Here is a 23227-nt window from a genome sequence, read left to right as displayed (position 1 = left end):
GTAGGGTAGGTTGGGAGGGTGATGAGGAATATGTGGGAGGAACATCCAGTCAAAAGAACGTTACGATGGGTAATGTGTTCTATTAATGGTGTGTCCCCTCCCACGTATTCCTAATCTTTGATAGACTCCCAAAGCAGTATTAGATTTGGTGGAGGAAGTAAGAATTTCAGTTTCTTAAAGGTTTTCATGAACCGAATGCAGGACTGCTTTTCCAAAGCTCCCATCCTGACTGAGGTAAGACTCTAGGCAGTAATGTTTTGTGAACTTGTTGATCGTAGACCACGTTGCTGCCTCAAATATACTTTTTATCAGTACACCCCTTTGCACGGCTGTAGGGGTAGCCATGCACCCGGTGGAATGGGCTCTTAACCCTTAAGGAGGATCCTTGCCTGCCGTCTGTAACACTCTGAAATAGCCAGAATGAATCACCTGGATAAGATCTGTTTCGTAACAGCCTGACCCAGTTTGTGGACTGTATAGCCAATGAAAAGCTAATCATCAATGCAAAGTTCTGACAGCCTAGATATATAAAAACTAGCTCTGCGAGGGTCCAACCTCTAATCTATCCTTCTCCTTGCCAGGATGAGGCGGGGGATAGAAAGAAGATAAAACAATTTTCTGTCCTATGTGAAAGTCAGAAATGATTTTGGGTAAGAATGAAGGCTTAACCCTCAGAACAACCCTATCCTTATGGAAGATGGAAAAGGCTGGCTTGAATGAAAGTGCCGGCAACTCACTCACTCCATGAGCTGAAGTTTGGGCCACCAAGAGAATGGTTTAAAAGGTTAACCACCTTAAAGGACATGAGTGTAAAGGTTCAAAGGGTGCACACAAGACATTTTAATACCAGATGTAGGTCCCAAGTTGGAACCTGGAAAGGAAATGGGGTTAACACATTGGTGAGCCACTTTAGAAATGTGGTCACCAGTCAAATTTTGAAATATGAACATTCCTCCGACGCGCGCTTAAAAATGGACAGCGCCGCCAAATAGCCTTTAATACTACCAATCTGAAGCCCTATATTGGCTAAAGATAGTAGACAGGATAAAACATAGTGTTTTGCACAGAAAAGGATGTACATTCTTGTCTTTACACCAGTTGCAGAATTTGTTCCAACGGCAATGGTACAAAGACTTTGTTGCTGGCCTTCTGGCCGAAAGAAAGATCTCCATTACCTCATTTGAGAGGTCCCAATCCTTGTATCTCATCCTCTCAGATACCAAGCGTGAAGGCTGAGTGGCTTGACTTCTGGATGGAGAACCCGACCCTCCTCTCGCGAGAGAAGGTCCTCTCTTTGTGGAAGATGCATTGGAGGACAGATCACGTCCTCCTGGCCCAATCCAGGGCAATTAGGATCATGCGTTTCCCAAACTTTCTCAACCCCCTGATCACGCGAGGAATGACGGGTACTGGAGGAACGCGTACAGGAGTGGAAATTCCCAGTCCACCACAAACGTGTCTCCCAGAGCTTCTCTTGGGGGAAATTCCCTGGAGTAGTACAGTTCGCACTTCCGTCCGGTTGACACTGGTCGCGAACAGATCCACTTAAGGGGTTCCCCAAAGGGTGACTATCTCTTGAAGGACTTCCTGAGATAGTTCCCACTCGTGGGAGACTGTGCTCTGCCTGCTCTGAGCATCCGCTGCTGTGTTCTCGTTACGCTCACCTTGCTCCCACAGGGGCGTCGATCTGAACTGGACAGCTGCGGTCTCCACCAATGTGATGCGTAGTGCCGAGAGAGGACAGACTGGACTGGCCCACCTAGCTTTGTTTGCTTGGCCCATAGGAGTATTCTTCTGCAAATGGAGAAAGGGAATTAACCACCCATGGAGTTGAGCGTTAACCCCCCCCCCCACTCCCGCTGTTTTCCCCACTGATGACCTTTAATGTCCCCTCTGAAGCACCTGATGGTTTGGAAAGATGATCTCTCCATCCTGCATTGAAGCGCAGGAGCGCGCAGATAACCAGTTGCTTCACTGGTTCGAAGGAATTGGTGAGTTCCAGCAATATTGACTCAGATTCCCGGCGAGACGCCGTAAGTATATAGTTCGTAAGAGTTCAAATGTCTGACTTTCACTCTTGTCCGATTCCTTGCAGGTTGCAGCTTGACCCTAGCGAAGAGTTCCTCGTGGCAACCGGTAATATTCAGGTAAAGATTTGTATTATCCAACAGAGTTCGATGAAATAATGTCAGTATGTAACCTGTGGCTTTCTCCCTTAGTCAGGTGCTGAGAGAAATTATGAAGTATCGGGGAATAATGCCTCCGGCGGTAAAATTAGATAAGTCTATTGTGGTGAGAAGGATTCTCCTTGTTTGTCCCTTGTTTCACCTTGCTGTCCTTTTGTTCCCCTTAGGGGCCGGGGTGCGGCAAAGATGCGGTGGAGGCTGCGCCGACCCGTGAAGAGGAATAGTACCCCCGGCGGTAAAATCAGGTAAGTCTATGGGGGGTAACTAATATTGCCTCTGTTTATTCTCTTGGTTCACCTTGCTGTTCTTGTGTTCCCCTTAGGTGCCGGAGTGCGGCTGGAACATGCAGAAGGATGCGGTGGATAGTGAAGATGCTGCGAAGGCCTGTGAGTTCAGGGCGGCGCTGCAGCAGGCGAGGCGATGCGCATAAAATAACTTCTTTCTTCCAGCTCGAAGGCGCGGTGGATCTGGAATTCAGGTAAGGATCAAAGGTATTGCTCTTGTTCGAACCTTTTCTCCTTCTTTCTCCCTCTTTCTAGGAGCTCCAGACTTGAGGCGGGCGTGGCAGAAGACTGGATGCAGATTTGCAGGCAGGGTGAGCGTTACGCTGCTGGATGCAGAATAACGCGAAGCGTGTGCTGCTCTTCGGGCGTGGTTTAAATAGCCTCCAAAGTAGTCCCAGGTAAGTATTCCTCCTCGACCCCACCCGAGTAAAAAATAGTCCCTAGGTAAAGTAGTCCCTTCCAAGCCTCTGTTACGCTCACCTGGGCCCCACAGGGGTGTCGATCGGACCCGGACAGATGCGGTCTCCGTCAACGTGATGCGTAGTGAAGAGATGACTGTCTGGACTGGCCCGCCTATTCTTGTCTGCTGGACCCGAAGAAGTAATTTCCTGCAAGTGGAGACAGGGATTAGCCACCTGTGGGTTTTAGTGATGGCCTCCCAACTGTTCTCGCTCTCCCCCACTAATCACCTCCGATATCCCCTTAGTAACTTCACCTTATGTGTGTAAAAGATGAGCTCTCCATCCTGCATCTCTTGCAGGGGCGCGTAGATACCAGTTACTTCACTGGTTTGAAGGCGTTGGGAGAGTTCCGGTAAGCATTGACTCTGAAGTCCCAGGCGGGATTGGTAAGTATCAAGTTCAAAGAGTTCAATGTGCCCGATGTTCACTCTTGTCCCCTTCCTTCCTTAAGTTGCAACTGAGTTCGTGAGAAGAAGGTCTCGTAGCTGCTGCTGGCGTTCAGGTAAGAGTCTGTGTTACCCAACGCTGTCCGGTAACTATTGCATGCGTTAACGTGGTGTTTTTCTCCCTCTTTACAGATGCGGCATATGAAGATATGGAGAATAATACCGCCGGTGGTAAATCAGATAAGTCTATGGTGGTAAGAGGTATTTGTTGATTCCCTTGGCTCACCTTGTTATTCTTGTGCCCCTAGGTGCCGGAGTACGGCGAAGAAATGATGAAGACAGCGCCGGATCAAAAGATGCTGTGAGAACTGGTGAGTATGGCGCCGTGCTGGAGCTGGCGAAGCGACGCATGCAGGACTGATGTACTTTCCAGGTCGGGAGATTAAATGGATCTGGAATCGGGTGAGGAATTTGAAATAAGTTTGTTTTCTAACCTTGTCCTTTTATTCCTCTTTATTCTAGGAGCTCCGGATTCGAGGCGAGCGTGGCAGAAGACTGGATGCTGGCTGCAGGCACGCGGGCGTGGCAGAAGACTGGATGCTGGCTGCAGGCACGGTCAGAGTCACGCAGCTGGATGCAGAATAACACGAAGCATGTGCTGCTGTTCGGGCGTGGTTTAAATAGCCTCCAAAGTAGTCCCAGGAAAGAAGTTACCCAGGACCACACCCGAGTAAAAAAACGTCCCTGTAGTAAAATAGTCCCATCCAGGCCTCACGTTGGCTTGGATTTATTTGCAGCATGGTCTGCATGAGGTAAGTAATGTCTATGAGCCTGGCGCCTATGGCGCCAGGACTGAACTCAGACAGCCCCTAGCCGGGGCTGCTGGGGTTTTTGTAAATGTCTGGATGCCTGCTCCCGGGGCAGATGGGCTTGATCCGGATGCCCGGGGGTAGGCATCATGACAGCCTCTTTTGGCTAAGAGCTCTTGCAGCATGGTCTGCATCAGGTAAGTTTGCAGCATGGTCTGCATCAGGTAAGTTTTAATCTATGAGCCTGGCGCCTATGGCGCCAGGACTGACTCTCCATATGAGCCTGGCGCCATAGACGCCAGGACTTCACCCAAATAGCCCCTAGCAGGGGTTGTTGGGCTTGCTTGGAATAACTTGATTCCTGCTTCCGGGGTTGTTGGACTTGATCTGGATCCCCGGGGGTAGGCATCATGACAGTTCTCCTCTCCGGCTAGGTGAACTGCCGATGGGGAGATTCCTTCTTGAATTGCCCAGTATCAGGGCTGCATTGCCTCTCTGCACAGTGTTAGTGACCCTACACCTACTCTCTTGTTGAGGTAGTACATGGCCACTGTGTTGCCCGTCATTATCAGGACATTCTTTTTCCGTACAGAGGACAGGAAGGCCTTCATCGCTATTCTGATTGCACTCAGCTCCAAAAGATTGCTATTTATTTATTTTATTTATTTGGATTTGTAGAGCATGCTACAGCCCGCAGAAATCAAGGCGCTATATCACAGTTTAAGAAGGCTTGGGTTACAAAGAAGCCGCCCAGTAAAAACTTGTTTGCATTGCAGAGTCAGAGGTTACATATTAACACAGAGTCCAGGATTGTACAGTCAAACAAAGAAGCTAGATTTGATGGCCTTGCGAAATGCTGAGTGGGATTCAATAATCCTGATGTGGGGTGGAAGGGAGTTCCAGATTGTGGGGGCGACCATAGGGAAGCTGGAACCACCAGCACAGGCTTTGCGTGTTCTAGGAACAGATAACAGGTTGGAATAGGGAGATCTGAATGGCTTATTGGGTGGTGTGTTTGGTGATCCTAAGTGCCAGATTTGGGGGGTCAAGGTCATGGAGACACTTGTGAGTCAGTGCGAGGGCTTTAAAGATGATCCTTTCCTTAACTGGAAGCCAATGGACATGTCTTCTAATATCCGAGATGTGTTCTCTACGAGAAAGACCAGTAGCGGCTTGGAGTGCGTTGTTTTTAACAATTTGAAGCTAGGCCACGTTCTTGGCAGATGTGCCTATGGAAAGAGCATTACAGTAATCAAGCCTAGAGCCAATAATGGCCCTGGAGATGGTGAGATAATTCTGTTGTGACAGGAAGGGTATTACTGAGTTGATAGGTTTAGAGTGGTAGGCAGACGTGGAAGCAATGGCATTAACCTGCCTGTTCATGGTCAACTCCGGTTCAAGGTAGACACCTAGAGTTTTGATGGATGGTGACAAGGTGATGGGGATATTATCAATGGTAAAGGAAGAGTATTGGATGTCCAACTTGCTCAGGGTGGAGACGAGCCAACCAGCAGGAGCGTGGGTTTCTCACTGTTGAGGCATAACCAGTTTTCTGCCATCCATGATTGGATTGTTGTGTATATGGAGTTCAGTGAGTTCTGGTCAGACAAATAATCACCCGAGAGGGGGAGGAGTACCTGGGTGTCATCAGCATAGTTAGTATATGAGATGCAGAGGGAGTTCAAGATTTTAAACACTGAGGCCTAAGGGCATGTTGGCGCGTTACAAGAATTAAAATAAATAAATAAAACTGTGGCCTCGTGAAGAGGTTGTAGAGGGTGGGGGCCGTGAATGAGCCTTGCGGGACCCCACACTTGATGGTACTGGGTTCAGCGCAAGAAGTCAGAGAAGACCTTCATAGCTCTATCTTTTAGAAATTAGTTTATCCATTTGCAGGCCTTGTCAGAGAAGTTGGCTACTGAAGCGAGGTGCTGGCATAGGGTCTTGTGGTCGACCAAATCAAAGGCCACCGATGGGTCCAAGAGCAGGAGGAGCGCAAGTTTGCCTGAGTCTCTAAGGTCATCGATCTGGTTTTTGAGGTCAAGAAGAGCCGTTTCGGTCCCATGACGTGGCCTGAATCGTGATCGTCTAAGTCCTAGGAGATGGTGGTCTTCCTGGAAATTCTGTATTTGCAGGCAAGCTGCTTTATCCAGAGTTTTCAATAGGAATATGTATTTTGGCCTCCAATGGAGACCAGCGACCACTGACTGTCAGATCGTTGGAGTGGGCTCCCCAACCCGTGAGTGAGGCGTCTGTCACTACTGTTATCTCTGGCCATGGTTTCCAAAATGGTTTTCCCTTCAGAATGTTGTCCTCGCAGGCCCACCACAGAAGAACCTGTGCGACCCTGTTTGGAACCTGAAATAGGTACAACATCTTTCCTGAGAACTGGGGCGATGTTGATGTTGAGCGCGTGGCTGGAGTTGAAGGTGCAGCCAGCGTCACTGACCTCGACTTATGCTTGCGGCTCGATGGATCCATCAATGACACGTCATTGGATTGAGGCCTCGACATCTCCCAATGAGGTTCAGGCCTTTGTCCCGAGCATGACTGCGCACAGGATTAACGTTGAGCCCTTTCCTTCTGGCTTCTTTGGAAGGCGCGGTAGGAGCATGGCTGGGAGGTTTTTGCTTTTCAAATATTTTTAGCATCTCTGCTTTGAAAGCCTCCCAGATTTCTTTGTGGGGCAAGATACACTCTCAGGGGAAGCGTCCGACGAAGTTGAAGAAGGCGACCCGTGGTGCCTCTTCTTGGAGTTCGACGACGATGAATGGTGGGAGCCACTCCTCGATCTCAATCTTTTAACTTTTTTCCTCCGAGGAGAAGCGCCTCTCTACTCTTCGGTCGAAGGTTTTTTGGTCGGGGTAGATGATTTGGTGTTTTGACCTACTGTCAATTTCCCCTTTCATTGCTTCAAAGCATTTCCTGTCATCGACAGGCACTTGGAGCAGTCCGAGGTGCTATGCTCCAGCCCGAGTCACCATAAACCTATACGGTGTGGATCGGTCAATGACATTTTCGACCCACAATCTCAACACTTCTTGAACCTGGTCTTTGGGGTAGTCGGTGTCGACAAAGAAAACATACTCCATTTTGTCAAAGTAATGAAGTCGTATAAAGTAAAGAAGCGTGCCGTATTTCTCGAAGCGATAGCATTTGCAGAAAAACAGAACTGAAGCCAATGGGCGCTTCGCGTGCTTTTGCCTTCAATAACATCATCCTCGAGACTGAGGCCCTCGAGGGACATCGAGTCCACGCCATCGACCTCGTCCGAAAAAATTATTCAGAAGCAGCTGAAGCTTGATATTAAATAAGCTGAAGCTGGATATCAAAGATGAAGAATACGTGAGAGGACACAATCCATTGGAAATGTAATTACCTTAAGGACATTTTACTAACTCATAATCCTAGTTTTGCATTATGGGTTTACGCCTTCTAAACAAACGCATGAAGAACCCCTGGCAGGAGTGTTACATTCATACCAGATTCATAGGAAGAATAAACAGTTGACTGTCAATTTCTTTTATCTGGGTACTTTAACAAAAAAATATTAAACTTGATGAATGCAGTCAAACTCATTTGCACAGATTATCAAATAGAGTGCCCATAATAACTTGAAGTTGAAACTAGATTTCAATTCCTTTTTGTAGGAATGGGGATAATACCACATTTCCCAAGTACTCCCTCTATGACCTAGAATAAAGAGGGGAACCAAGTGCAATGTCATGTCTATGCTGCCGTTAGCAGCACAAGTGTTGACCTCGCTTTCTTTGCCGCATTGTCTTTGTCATACCGCCACAATAGCAATGATGGCCCACACTTGAGTCTGGTTTGGGAAGGGGCAGGAAGGGAAATGAAAGGTAGAAAGACATCAGAAAACAGGACAGCCGGGAAAAAGGAGAGCAGTGGGGGTAGAGGGGTTCCATGTCATTTCATCGCGGGATGTTTTTTTGCTGGGTTTTTTACCGCGATTTATTTTCCAGAAAATTCCATCGATTTCTTTTTTTCTTTGGGGGGAGGGAGGAGCACCCCCAACCCCTGCATTTTCTAAAAAATTCAGTGTTTTTAAAAAAAATAAATTCACGGTAAAAAACCTGCGGTGAAAAATGACAAGTGAACTGTAAACAGTTAGTTTAAACATTAGGGACAATGCAGCCGCAATAAAGAGCAAACTAGGTTGTGCCACACATGTAGGGCATAAAAGGAGAGTGCACATACAAGTTTGAAAAGGTTGCAGTAGACCCATGGTTAGACAAAGTAGCGTATACATGAACATAGGTAGAAGTAGATGGCAGCATACATGGGCAGAGAATAAACGTATGGCGGTATGCAACGCACGAGACACAAAGAACATTAACATGGCGGAGAGTGAACGAAGGTACCACCATTTAAGACAGAAAGTGAAAGCCCGTCATTCTGAAATACTGAATCCCGACATCAAAACAGCTTTACACACAGTTCCAAGCCACGCAATATTCAGACAGACACTTGGGAATCAAGGCCATGTAGCGAGCGTGCTCCAACAGGAAATCGAAATCACAAGATAACAGTTCCCAAAAGTGCACAGCATGCAACTCTAAAAGTTAATTAGATTCTGTTGGTAGCAGTGGGAAAATACAGATAGCTTTTGATCGCCAGTTGCAAGAAGCTACCGTGCCAAGCAGCTTTTTAATAACACACAGAGCATCGAATATGGGTTAGAAGAGCAGAAAACTCAACAAATAAATGAAAATTAGGTCTGACTTAGTGGTCCATGTGGGATGTCTTGACCCACGTTTGCTCTGCCATGCGGCATCCCTGCGTTCTGATGGTGGCAGAAATATCAAAATGGCCGCAAAACCCTTGCGCGCGCCAAAACCTATGGAAATCGCTCTTTACAACACAAAAAGATGGCTGCCCAATCTGCCCTGTATGGTGGTGGAACAGAGAGCTCACTCCTGAAACATGTCACTGGGCTTCACAACAAGTAAAAATGGAGCACAGAGGGAAAGGCAGTGCTGCGCTGAAAGAAATCCAAAATCTTGCTTTTAAATCATTTTTTCTTGGTTGCTGAAACTTCAGAATGCCGGTACAAAACACCATCAAACATCCAATATTCTTGCTGGGTGCTACAATTCACTTAGTTCAAGAAATCATTGTGCACTTATAATATCCTGCAAAGCTGAATTTGTCATAAAAACATCCACAGCAAAAGTTGCCTGCCTGTGGAATCTGTCAAAATCTGGGCGCAGTACCCTCGGCCGCCTGAATGACAGCTGTAAGAAGCCTGCATGATAAACCTTAAACTTGTGCAAGCTGAACTCAAATGGTGGAAAACTAAGTGACCTGTTATTGAGAGTAACATAGGTTGTAACTGTTTAATCCCATGATTTAGAATCTGGAATAAGTGTTCTAGCTGTTTGTTTGAAATTACAAGTTTGTTTTAAGCAAAGAAAAAAATGCAACAGAATAACTTTTGAATTTAAGCCTGACTAAAAGCAACCAAACCAGTATAACAGCTTCCCCCACAGAGGCAGGGCCTCTCCCTTCTGCTTCCCTCCACCAGGAAATCACACCTAAGTGATGATTACAGGGTGCGAGGAGAATTTGGGCTGCAGTGGGAAGGAGACAATGGACATCCTCCAGCTACAGGAACTGCCAAGAGTGAAGGGTCGTAAAATGGCCTGGGCCCAGGAGGAACTGGGAGGAGACTGCTTCTGAACTGCAGAGAGACAGGAGGAGGCAGAGACAAACAAACATTTGTTGCTTAACCAGGACCAAAGACACATTTTAAAAAGACTGATAACTTGCTGTGTAAAAGTGTTAAAAACACAAAAATAACTGCATTGTTAATGTAAATATTGGCTGCATATTTTAAAAGGCGCCAGAACTCTCTGACATGTTCTAGGAAGAAACGGCAGAAAATGTGATATTACACAAAATGTATTTTTGATAGAAGCATGAACCTTCATACACTTATGCTCATATTCAATGCACACATTTGTAGAAATTTGCTCCGAAATTGGACATTATGTTCCGGATAAAAAGGGCAATATTTTGTCAAAAGCAGAAACAAGATCTTACAGCGACAGGTTTTGGAGGAATATCTGCTGCACAAGATATGTAATCTGTATATATGATCGTTATAGAGGTTGCACACATGGAAAGATGTATTGTACCAAAAGTAGATTCTGTGTTCAAGAGGCTAGGGGTGGACTCCAGGCCCCGTAAACCCACATCATCATGGTGACACACTGTTTTTCTCCTATCAAGGAAGAGAGGAGACCCTGACCAATCCCTGGCATAGGGGAGCGCTTGGGATAAACCAGAACACACACCCCTTTATCATAAGCATAATAGAGACAGCTCAGCACTCAGAGAACACACAGATTCACCCACTAACCGATTGCTGACGGAGCACCCTGCAGCAGAACCATCCATCTTACTTGCTCCAGACTCCAGAAACTTGTAAAAGCAGAAAGGCCCATTGCATAAGTTAACTATTTTCAGCTAGGCCTTACAATTCCAGAACCAGAACCCCAGAAACATACGGGGAAATAGACAACCGGGCTGTGCTGTACTGCTTGCCTGCTAAAAGAATTCTCATCAGAATCAAGAGATCCAATCCAGTCCGGTGCCGAGCTGTGACCAGAGCCATTGCAGACCCGATCCAGTCCCGTGCCTTGCTGTGAACAAACCCAGTCCAGTCCGGTGTGCCCAGCAGTCTGTCCTGACCAGAATCCCTGACCAGAAATCTTGACGGACCAGAATCCTGACGGTTCTGTTTAAAAACATATCTAGTGAGTATCTATAGATAGAACTGTGTCACTGGCATATGTACTGTCCATAGTCAATCCCCATCTTAAATCCATCCTATCTTGTCTTCAGAACCTGGATTGTTAGGAGTATTTTTGAATTGCCTAAACTCTCTATCTTATCACTCCTATCTTCTCCTGAACTAGTATTGTTAAAACTATCTTTGCGCTGATATATTTCATCTGAAGGTGAGCTCCTCGTCAGGCAGTCGCCCTGATCAAGTGGCTGTGCTTCCGTGTGGTATTTGTTTCTTCTTAGTCATCTCAATTTCAACTTCTGATTGTAGCTAACATCTACAGCTTTAATTTGCTTCTAAAACCGCAACCCAAAATCCATATGGTTCTCCCGTAAACGCGATTATCGCGCACTGAAAAGTTTGCCACGAATTACATTTTAGGGAAATTCTGACATGTGTAAAACAGCTTTTGATTGCTTCCGACCTCAATTTTAAGATTTCAGTAGATATCAGTCTGAGGGGCTAGATATGTGACCAATTAATCCTCATTATATACCATATTGTTAGCTAATTAGCCTTTCTCTTAGTTTTTTCTTCCTTTCTGCCCCATTCAATTGTCTCTGTGCTAATTGCTTACTCACGCGGCTTGCAGATTTCTCACGCATCGGAAGCGTTTAATTTAGGTACGCATTGTTTTACCTATTCTTTATATGTTTGCATCATGAACTTCACAGTGCTTAGTTGTATGTAATGACGAATAGTCAGAGTGAATAGGATCTATTTACCTTTCTCCAACAGTTGAGCCCACGTTATTTATATATCTGGAAGACTAATCATTTACCGGTAAGCACTTTTAACCTCAGTAATGCCTTTTTAGATAGCACCATTTTATGAGTGGCTTACCCTACATTGACCTTCGCTAACTACACGTTATATTCTCCAATAAATTCCTCAGTCCGGGCTGATTCACAAGGATAATAAGGTAACTCCTTCCCTTTTTCAGTTAATTGATCCTTTGGGTTTGCCCATTGAGTGGGAGAGACATTACCTCTCATGCTTTTGTTAAAACATGTTTTTGGACTACTAATTGATGTCAATTCGTATTTATTTTTGTTTCTCTTCCAAACTATTTATCATGCAACGACTCTGGTAACTATGGATGCAATTACTATATCCTTTATTTAAAAAAATATGCAATCCGATTAATTGTTCATAATTTTTATTCATGCAATCATATGTTGGTACATTATTCTTATCCGTTGTCTTTGTTGATCCTTTGATTTAACATTTTGCGGGTGTGGCCACACATGTACCCTTTACTTGGAACCGTAACTGTTGGTATAACAATGCCAACCCTCTGTTTTATTTTTTGTTGACCTCTGCTTTGGTTTGATGTTTTGGATCTTTATATAATTATGTATAGAATTACCAGCCTCTGATGACGAGCATTTCAGCTCGAAAACACGTGTCAGGCTGCTTTATGAATTTTCCAAAGGATGTTCAAGATTTCTTCAATTAAACCTTATGCCAATTTTAGTTGAATTGTGTCTTTGTGCGCAGATACCAGGCAAACAACCATCTGTCTCACTTACATACTGTTGGCAACGTTGGCAGGTTGCCCTCAACACTTGCCTCATTCTGCAGCCTTTGCTCAACATATCTAACTGTCAGGGCGCCTGTATCTCACAACAACCCTTTTCTGCCAAATACAAAGTTGGGAAATCGTAACCACACTGCTATTTGATTTGATCTGAACACACACACAAAAGTTTTATTTCTGTGCCGAATTGTTTTGCTCACTATTGCTCTTTGTGCATTAAAGAGATTGCTTAATGTGACATCACCCCATTGGTGATTATGGTCTACCCATTAAACATAGCGTGATTAATTTGTAACTACATAAATATTTTAACTTTGCAAACCTGCCTGATTCCTGGTTCAGTGTGACCGGGGGGCGGGGGGTTCCAGGAAAGGGGCGTGATATGAGTGGTACATCGTTCAGAATAAAAGAACTTTTAGACACAAATAAATAAGGATTTCAGTTGTGGATTACACGCTAGGCGTTGACTTAGGTGAAGTGCCGGATTAAAATCACTTACATCCCCTACCACGTGGATCGGAACAATTACCATTTATTCCTGGCCTAACTACTCGGCGCACCTGCTATTTCCGTGGTGCAGCTAGACACAGTGGCCGTGTCATGGCCACAAGCAAATTGGCAGATGAGAAAGTCTCAGGCTTGGGAATCGGAAGAGAGTCGACTTCTTCAAACTGAATCATAGCAGTCCGCACATCTCTCCTTCCACACCACGCATCCTGAGATCTCATTAAAGTGCCCAAAGTCGGATGAGCAGACTACCGACCAATTAGTATTGTATCCGTCAGGTTGGCTACCAGAACATGGTGCCAACCAATAAGGTAGCATGACATAGCGACAACACTTTTAGTAGGAAGACCTTAGGAGGACTCATCAGTTAAAGAAAGTCCAATATTAGTAGCCGTCATGTTTAGGATGTCTAGGTACTATATTCCCTTAACCAATGGTAGGAGATGTTTTCTCATCACTAACCATGCTGTCATTCTTGACTTATTTTGGACTTAAAAGCTTGTGTTTTAAAACACAAGCTTTTATTCAAATGTGAATCGGCGAGGAAAAAAATGCTTTTTGTATTTTCCTGGCCGATTCACATTTGAATAAAGCTGGGTGTTATTGTGCACTTGTATTTACTCCATTTTCTTGAGTTTGTTCATTATGGACTTTTGATTGGGACCACCTTAACAAGGTGAAGGGGGGAAGGAGGGCTTAAAAAGAGGTGGCGGTCTCAGATGTGATGTTGAGGAGGGTCAGTGGGGGAGAGGGTCCAGTCAGGCTGTACTTGTGAGCTCGGGCCCAGAGCTCAGTTAAGCAAACAGGGCCTTGCCCGCTTCAGCATGTATACCAGAAAGCCAACCAAACCAGAACACCAGACTACCGGTTGCCTTCGGTTTGACTAAACTCACTTGGTATATTTAAATCTTCCTTTGGACTGAGATTAGTATGTGTGTCCCAGTAACGCTTATTATTCTCCATCCCGGGTCTTCCATTTCCCCCCCTCTTCTGTGTTTTATAAGGGTAACCATCACTGGGGTCCTGTGGGAACTGGGGATTCTTCCTCTTCATGTCAGGAAGGCTTCTCTCGCTGGTAACAGACCAGCTTGTTGCTCGACTGCACCCCGCCCCCCTTTACTTTGTTCGTTTCACTTCAGTGGTCTCAGCACTGTTTATGGACCCATGTATGTACTGCGTCTCCCCTGCCGTCACGCCACCACCCTCCTTTTCGTGATCAGGACGTTGCAAGGCACATCCCCCTTTAGCGTTCTCTCCCCTTCGCCAACACAGCGCATTGGTAATTTGCTTTGGATCTCTGTCTTCCTGTCCGCTCCGTCCCCACTTTAGGTTGTGGCGTGGCTTCCCCTTTCCAAAGCCTTGCTTTGGTATTCTCTCCTGGTTCTCTCCTACGTGACGGACGCCGCACGTCCAACAGCTGGGTAACACCAGCTCATTTGAACTTTGTGGTCCTGCTCTCTCACTGTCATGGTCCCTCCTTCCATTTTTATGATGGCTTGCTAGAGCTGCCCTGAGAATTATGTATTTATTTATTGGTTTATACAAAAGAAACCTTTACAAAAATATGAACAATAGCGAAACAAACTGCATTAAAAGATAAGCCAAAAAAAGAAAAATCACCAAGGGACTCTCAGGGAACAAGAGACTATGATAGTACTTTCAAAGTACTAGAGTTTTCTTTTAAATTATGATGGAACTTATTTTCAAGACTTGAACTATTGTTGATGTTAACATAATCTCTTGACCAGCAATCATTCTGTCCCAGAAAAACTCTGAAACAAGACTCTCCTCTTTGTCCACAAATCTTCTAAAAAGCAACAGTCTGGCTTCCAAAGTGCCTTCACACGCCATCAATAAGTGCCTTATTGTTTGCTTGCCAGGAGGTACACAATGTTCACAGAGCTTACTTGCCTGATCCCCTTGGTTTCTTCTTGCCAATATTTCCCCAGTACGTGCCACATTTAATCCGAGTCTCAGAAAATTGTTTCTTACTATTTTGTCTGGAATCTTTTGTAGATATTGAGGTAGATAGCCAATCTTTGTTTCCATCTTTAAAAATATGTTTGGAGGATTAATAGATATCACACTGCCAATTGTGTCTATCCAGTCGCAAAGTTCTAAACATTTTCTAGGCTCAACTCAAGCCTGTTCAGTATTCCTTTAATTTTCTTCTCCAAGCCAAACAAAACCTGGGATCTTGAATCTTTGAGGTGTTCATTTACCTCAAAGAAAAGGGAATATTTCTTTCCAGTAATAATTTCAAGAAATAATGAAATTAATTTCCAATCCGCATGACACCCTAATGAGACTAGACCCAGTTAAAAAACACAAGCTCTCAGTTGATGTAGACATTGGGAGGGCCAAAGCTTTTTTCCAAAGTAAGCCCTCTATTCTTTTCCAGTTTATATGCCATAGTAAGGCCTTCGCTTCTAATCCGTAAAGTAGTACTGGGACTGCTTTAGCCATATAAAACCTAATTAGAGGTGAGATAGTAAATTACCAGGTTACTCACCGAAGTGACCACCTTACTCCTAGTCCATAGTCCCCTTTCCTCCATACTTGTGGGACATCTCTCCGTCCTGTGGGACGGCACCGGAGCACTTTGTAAAAAGCATCCACATTTTTCCAAAAAGGTGTCCCTCCTCTCTTTTCTGCGCGGGGCCCGGCACGCGGCCGTAACCCCACCCACCTTGGTTCCGCCCCGCACATCGCCCATCATTCCTTTTCTATCGCAGGGTCAAAGACCCATTAGCAATAACAGAGGAACCTTATTGGAGGGGATGGCGGGCGGGCGTATGGAGGAAAGGGGACTTTGGACTAGGAGTAAGGTGGTCACTACGGTGAGTAACCTGGTAATACTCCTACGTCCCGTCCCCTTTCCTCCATACTTGTGGGAGATTCCCAAGCAATCCTTACAGGAACTATGGGTGGATGGAAATACCCCTTACTGAAACAGGTTTTTTAGCACAGCCTGACCAAACTGGGCGTCAGCTCTAGAGCTCATATCGAGGCAGTAATGCTTACAGAAAGCAGATGGGGAGGCCCAAGTAGTTGCCTTGGCGATGGACTACCAGGGAACATATTTCTGAAAAGCAACCACGGCTGCCTTGCCCCGCACCAGGTGTGCATGGATACCTTTAGGAGGTTTCAGCTTTTGGACGGTGAAAGACTCCGTGATGCAGGCAGCAATCCATCTGGAAATAGATGCCTTAGACGCCGGCCTGCCCTGAGGGTTACCGAAGGTCACAAAAAGTTGAGAAGAACTCCGAAGCTCGGAAGTCCTGTCCAGGTAGAACTTAAGAGCTCTTTGGACATCAAGACAGTGAAGAACCCTTTCAGCCTCTGAGGCAGGGTTCGGAAAAAAGACTGGAAGGGAGATCGACTGATTCAGATGGAATTCGGTCACTACCTTCGGTAGGAAAGCCGGGTTTGTCCGAAGGACTACCTTGTCTTTGTGAAAGACCAAAAAAGGATGCTCCACCGACAATGCCTGGAGCTCACTCACTCTCCTCGCTGACGTAACAGCGACCAGAAAGGACACCTTCCAGGACACGTACTTGAGGTCAACCGTAGCTATTGGCTCAAAGGGTTTATGGCACAGCGCCGTCAGGACTACATTTAGATCCCAAGGCGGGTGCGGACTACGAACCGGAGGGTAGAGGCGTGTCAAGCCAGCAAAATGTCTCTTCACCACCGGGTTAGTTAGAGAATAAAGACACAGGTCTGTAGAAAGGTAAGCGGAAACCGCTGAGAGATAAGTCCTGCAAGACAGAACATGAACCCCTGACTCTGCTAGGGAGGAAACGAAGGACAGCACCGTGTCAATCGTGGCCACCCTCGGATCCAACTCTTTCTCCAAACACCAATGACAGAACCTGAGCCATTTACTCTTGTATTGAGATCTAGTCGAGGGTTTCCTGATTGCCTGGATAATGCGTATGTTATCCACAGACAAACTCAAATGCTCTAAAGACTTGAACTCAGGCACCATGCCGCCAAGCTGTGCGATTGTGGGGAGGGGTGCCACATCTGTTCCCCTTGGTGAAGAAGATCGGGAGTTACTGGTAACCTGATCGGCGGATACGCCAACAGGTGTGGAAGTTCTGAGAACCAAAATCTGGCCGGACACCATGGGGCTATCAGTAGAAGAGAACAGGTCACTGAGTTCTTCAACTTCCAAATTGCTCGATGAACTAGAGGCAGAGGCGGGAAGGCGTAAGCTCTCATGTTGTGCCATGGAATCTCGAGAGCATCCCCCAGAGAGGAGGCTCCCAGCCACCCCTCTGGAGGCGTACTGAGGAAGCTTCTTGTTTACTGCCATGGTGAAGAGGTCCTCCTCCAGTGTGCCCCAACGCGAGAAAATCCTTGAGAAGACCTCCGCCTTCAACTCCCACTCGTAGCTGACAACTGTCCACCGGCTGAGGGCATCCGCTGTGACATTCAGCTGGCCAGAGATGTGCACTGCAAGCAGCCAGACCCCATGAAGCACGGCCCACTCCCAAATCTGGATGGACAGGTCCACGAGGGGGAGAGGGGGGAGACTTTGTTTCCCCTTGTTTGTTTATGTAATACATTGATACCACATTGTCCGTTCTTAAGCGGACCACCGTGTTGACAATGAGCGGTCTGAACGCCTTGAGCGCCAGAAAGATCGCCAGAAGCTCCAAATGATTTATGTGCAGGAGCTTGTCCTGAGGCGACCAGAGGTCCGAGAACTGAAGAAGATCCAACGTTGCACCCCACCCCAAAAGGGAGGAGTCCGTCGTGATCGTCACCATGGGGGCTGGGTCCTGAAACAGACTTAGGTTTGCTAACAACCTTTCTATTAGCTCCATTTTCTTGCCTTTAGTCAGGAGATTCTTATGCTTACAGAGAACTCTTAAACAATCAGCAGTTTTTGTAGCAAGGAACTCTTGACTATAACTTTCCATAGTTGACATGTTTTAGAAAATAACTTCTTTAGTGCTAAGCTTTGTGGTTAGTTGCACCAAGATATCTATAAGCACACTAAAATGTATACTCGATACAAATCCCACCGCTGTACACCAGTGTTAGGCAGAAACCGGTGCAGTTCCCTCTGGGACCACTGCAAAAGATTTAGGACTACAGGTGGTTGGCAGTAAACCCAATTGGTAGCAGTCTGTACCACCCAGATTTACCTGGTAGCTGTGTGGCTGAGCAGTCAGACTTCTCTCAAGATGTTAGGCAGTATGCAGAGTATACACAATAGGTACAGAGACACAGTAGTACAAGCAAACACTGACAAGAGCTTTGGTGTAAAAGTATATAATTATTTATTTAAAGACACACTTATAATTTACACTAGCACAAAAAGAGGTAAGTACATTCAACACACAGTCACTATTACTAGATGTACATCCCTTATTCCTTATTAGACAAGTCTTAGTTAACACCACTTATTTCCAGACAGAGGTGAGTGCTTAACTAAAGATGGCACTCCAATAAGTTAAGAAAAAGGGAGGGAAAAGGCAGAAATTAGGAAAAGCACACAACACTTTAGAAGACCCAGACGTGGAAGAAAGCTGAAGGTCGTTGCACTGTCAGGGAAGAAACCAGCCGCTGAGTTCTCCGGTTAAAAGGTAAGACTCTTTTATTCGTGGTGGTGGAAAAACCGTGGTATTCCGGTTGCCGGGGTGCTTGGCACGGGCAAGTTGGCCATGAGATGATCTGGGAAGGCGAAAAGATGGGCAAACTGGTTATCCCCACCAGTCAAAGGAAGAAGACTCTCCAGACTGGAGATCTCCTCTGTCGTCAGGAAAAGTGGTGAGACGGTTCAGCAGGGCTCCACTGGTGGTGTCGTCGTTGCAGGTCGGCTCAACTTCTCCCTCTTCGGATGCTTTAGGTCCTGTGGCGACTTTTGAAGTTCCAGTCCCCAAAGCCCTGCTTTTATGCAGCAAACCCCCATTCATTCAGCCTAGCTGTCAATCAAACATGCTAAGTGGTGAGCCGGGTGGCCCACCACTTGGGCCAATCACACAAGCGTGCAACTTGAGTTGCCAAGGCAACTCAGTCCAGGGTGCCTAAACCCCCTCCCACACTCGAGACAGAGTGGCACCACTTTGGGAGGCTTCTGTGGAGAAGCCCGCCAAAAAGTGGAACAAAGGGCTCGACTTGGGTTGGAGTCACAGAAGCGAACACAAACGCCATTTTGGAACCGAGTTTTGGCAAAAAATACCACCCAGTGATTTAATATTAATTTAATAAACCGGCGGTATGTTCGCGGCTATATTAAAAAGTGGTAGCCTCGAACAATGGGAAAATCCCATAGAAAAATATTTGTGGTCGAATATAAAAAGTAGTATCCACTGCCACCAGCCAAAACTCGATCAGGGGAGACTGAGATGTGCCCCCTCGAACAATAGACCCCGGGGCAATCGAATTGCCCCGACCAGTACACGTTGACAATATGATGGTTTGCACTGGTTTCTGTTCATAATTTGGGACTAGTAAAGCCAATGGTGACTTTACATGCCCTGGGAGACAGTAGTCAGTCCCAGGGTATGGAGTCTATGTTTGGGGGTCGCTACGACACCCCTGGGTTGCGGCACGGAGGGTGCTGTGTAAACCACATACCAAAAACACATGAAGCCCTATGGGGTAAAGGACCCCATAGCCCATAAAACACATTCAAAGTCAAAGGAACACCTCAAATCATGTCTAAGAGTGGGAGAAAAAGAGTCTCACTCTTAGCAGGAGAAAAAAATCAACCCCAAAAAATCCAGCAAAGCTGCTGGGGGACTCACTAGGTTTGGGAAATTAGCCTTTACAGAGAATTCTCCCTAACACCCCGCACCCACCGACAGGTTGCTGAGAGATGACCACCAGTCCAGGTCCACTCTCATGGAATCCAGAATCATTATCCGCTTGGAATCCGGGTCCACAGCCTGACGCCAGGAACTCCGAAGAGCCATCTGGGTCCGTCTCATTTTGAGACGAGCAAGAAGAGCCAGTACACAGGAGGCCATGAGGCCCAGAAGCCTCTGGAACCACCAGGTTGACATGTTCTCTGACTGCGCAAACATCTGACACGTAGCCAACAGATCCGCCATTCTGTCCCTGGTCAGCTACACTCGGCAGTCGATCGTGTTGCAACGAAAACCCAGGAAGACAGGTCCTGTGAGACCGTCATGGAGGATTTCCGCCAGTTCACCGACAGCCCAAGACGGAACAGGAGCTGAAGGAGAGACTGGAGGTTGCCCGCTGCTGCCAACGGACAAAGGCTGTGTAAGAGCCAGTCGTCCAAATAAGGATACACATGGATACCCTGGAGGCGAAGATAGGCCGCAATCACCGGCATCATCTTCGTGAAGACACGTGGCGCCGAACTGAGGCCAAAAGGAAGCACCCGAAACTGGAAGTGCTCCTCTCCCAAAGAGAAGCAGAGGTATATCCTGTGTGGATTCCAAATCAGGATATGCATGTACGCATCCTGAAGATCCACCACGCTGAGCCAATCGCCCATCTGCAAAGAGGAGCTAATCTGGCTGGGCGTGATCATCTTGAATTTCTCTTGAGGTAGGAAAAGATTGAACTGGGAAAGGTCTAGGATGGTGCGCAGGCTAGCCTGGTTGGGTTTGGGCACCGTAAACAGCCGGGAGTAGAAGCCCTCCCCTCGCTCCCCAAGGGGAACGGGTTCCACAGCTCGGAGGTCCAGAAGTTTCTGAACCTCGGCCTTGAGGGAGGGTGAGCCCGACAGCTGAAAAGGAGGGTTGAGGGGTGGGGTAGGGGGTAAAGGTAAGGAGAAGCCCGCTCGAGCGACTGACAAGAACCATCTGTCTTCTGTGATGGTCTGCCACGCCTCCCAATGAGACGCAATGCGTCCTCCCACCGGGGTCTCTTGCGAGCGCGGAAAACCCTCATTTGGCAGGCTTATCGGTGACGGTGCCACCTGAACCTGATGAGGAGGCTGAGGAGCGGGAGAAAAACCACGTACGCTGTTGTCTATGGCGGTTATTCCCCGCAGGAGTATCCACTCTGCGAGATTTGCGGTCGAGGAAGCCCGTAAAACCAGAGGAAGATCGACTTTGCGACAACGGTCTCTGGGATTTCAAAGGAGTTTTAACCAGAACAGACAATGATTTAGCCGTCTGAGTGCTATCCTTGGTTTTGGTGAGCTCTACATCAGTAGAAGAGTGAAAAAGCTCCTTACCATTGAATGTAAGGTCCAGTACCTTGTCTTGCACTTCCTTCGAAAACTTAGTGGCATGCAGCCACGCTTGCCGCAAGGTATCAACCCCAAGCATCAGGCCCCGAGCCGAGGTGTCTACGTGATGAGCCGCAGCCTCCAGGAGATCCTGGGCCAAGACTCTGGCATCGGAAAGGCCACCTCTGAAGTCTTCCAACTTCTCGACCGGAATCTGCTCCTCAAACTCAGACAGACCTTTCCACATCCGCATCCGCATGTTAGCTCCCGCCAAAATCAATTCTGCATTGGCCTGCCAGAGCTGCAAGGTCGAATTGGCAAAGATGTCCCTCCCTAGGGAGTCCAGGAGCTTGTCCTCCTTACCAAAGACCTGAGTAGCCGTTGCGGAAGAGGATGCTGCAGGTCTGGATTGCAACGTAGCCGCAGCCACCACTGTGGAGGAGGGAGGCGGACAAGACGACAATGCCACTTCTTCCGAAGAATGCAGCCTGTACCTCGCGTCAATCTTTTTATTGACAAAAAATCCCGAGTGTGGCTTTTCCCAAATTCTTCGGACCTCGGCCAGAATGTCCTTCTGCAAAAACAGGCCGGTACGCTCCAAGGGAGACAAGGTGAACGCCCCAGAAAGTACGCCCTCCTGCAGAGCGGGTGCCTCGGCACCGGAACATCTAAGAAACTCATCATGTCCAGTACCCGGTCATGAAAGGCTCTGATAGAGCGGGGAAGGTCCTTGTTGTCCTGATCGCCTTGAGGGTCATCTGACAGGTCAGGATCCTGCTGAGCCATGTCAGGCACTGCCTTGTCACTGGGGACAATGGTGGCAAAGGCGGAAGAGCAGGGGGAGGCACCACGGGCAAGGGAGGCACCAGCGGAACCACCGGAGCAACAGGTGGAGCCGGAGGCGCAGATGGACATATCTCCCTGAAAAGCCCTTTGAAATATTCCCTCATGGGGTCGGTGCGCATAAGCGCTTGAAATTTACCGAAAAAAGTGTCCTCAGGAGATTGTTTCGGAACCTGAGGAAGCCTCTCATGAGGTGGACAAATCCAGGGACGTAACGGAGAAGGGTGCCACACCGGCCCCTCCACCAACGTATCCACATAAATCAAAGGAGTCGCCCCCACGGGAAACGAAACATTGTGCGGAAGAGGCATCCGGGCGTTGCAATCATAAACCGGCCGGAAAGGATGCGCACAAGGGACCTTAGGTTCACCCAAAGGACCGAACCCCACACCAGGGGCCGATGGCATAGATGTAGGGGTAGTACCTAAAATGGCCGCCGTGGTCGTGGCGGGAACGGCCAACATTTTGTCCTCATCGGAGGAGAACTGCGGCACGTGAGCAAGTGAGGCAGGGGTCCCCGTCGATGGGTCAGGGGTCTTAATTTTAGATTTAACGTAAGGAACCTCAGCAGAGCCGGTACTATGAGGCCTGGAATGTTTCTGCGACATACCAACCTGCCAACTGAGCCTTCGAAGGAAGGGCCTCGGCACTGCCGGTAAAAGAAGAACCTTGCTTCTTTGCCCCCTCAACAGATCTGGTATCACCACAAGAGCGGGAACGGTGAGCCCCCGCTTTCACCGACAGGGCCTTGCCCGGCCCCTCAGAACTGTTGGTAGCCTTAGCCTCTGTACAAGGGACCTCGGACCTAGGCCCGGTAATAGACTTATCGGCACGGGCCTCGAGCATCCGTTCGGTAACCACAAGCCCAGCCAAGGCCTCGGGGCGCACCCCCGTTTTGTTTTTGAGGGAAGCTGAAAGAGAGGCCTCAGAGCAAGCTCCGGTACCCCACGACTCAGTAGAACTGGGCCTACAAACAGCCCCGATAGGAGGGGCCTCAGAGCGTACTCCGGTGTACACAGGCCCCTTACGGAGACCCTCGGAGAAAGCTCTGGTAGAATTAGGCCCGACAGGGACCTCAGGGCGAATCCCGGTAACAGAGCGATCAACGCCCCTCCCGGCTGAAAAGTAAAGAACTTACCGGGCGTTTCTTCTTCTCGTCGATGAACGCCTGAGAAGGAGGAGTTCGTCGGAACACCTCCTCCCACCACTCCAACCGACGTTGAAGTGCCCGGACCG

The 23227-nt window shown here is 47.5% G+C and overlaps 1 protein-coding gene across 2 annotated transcripts in view; it reads right to left on the bottom strand.

Moving 5' to 3' along the window:
- Nucleotides 1-23227, bottom strand: part of TMEM184B (transmembrane protein 184B) — a 905911-nt gene that overhangs the window by 459454 nt on the left and 423230 nt on the right. The window lies entirely within an intron of this gene.

Source organism: Ambystoma mexicanum, chromosome 3q (assembly GCF_040938575.1).
Source record: "Ambystoma mexicanum isolate Mex_15411 chromosome 3q, UKY_AmexF1_1, whole genome shotgun sequence".
NCBI lineage: Eukaryota > Metazoa > Chordata > Amphibia > Caudata > Ambystomatidae > Ambystoma > Ambystoma mexicanum.
This window is presented reverse-complemented; position numbering and strand designations above follow the sequence as displayed.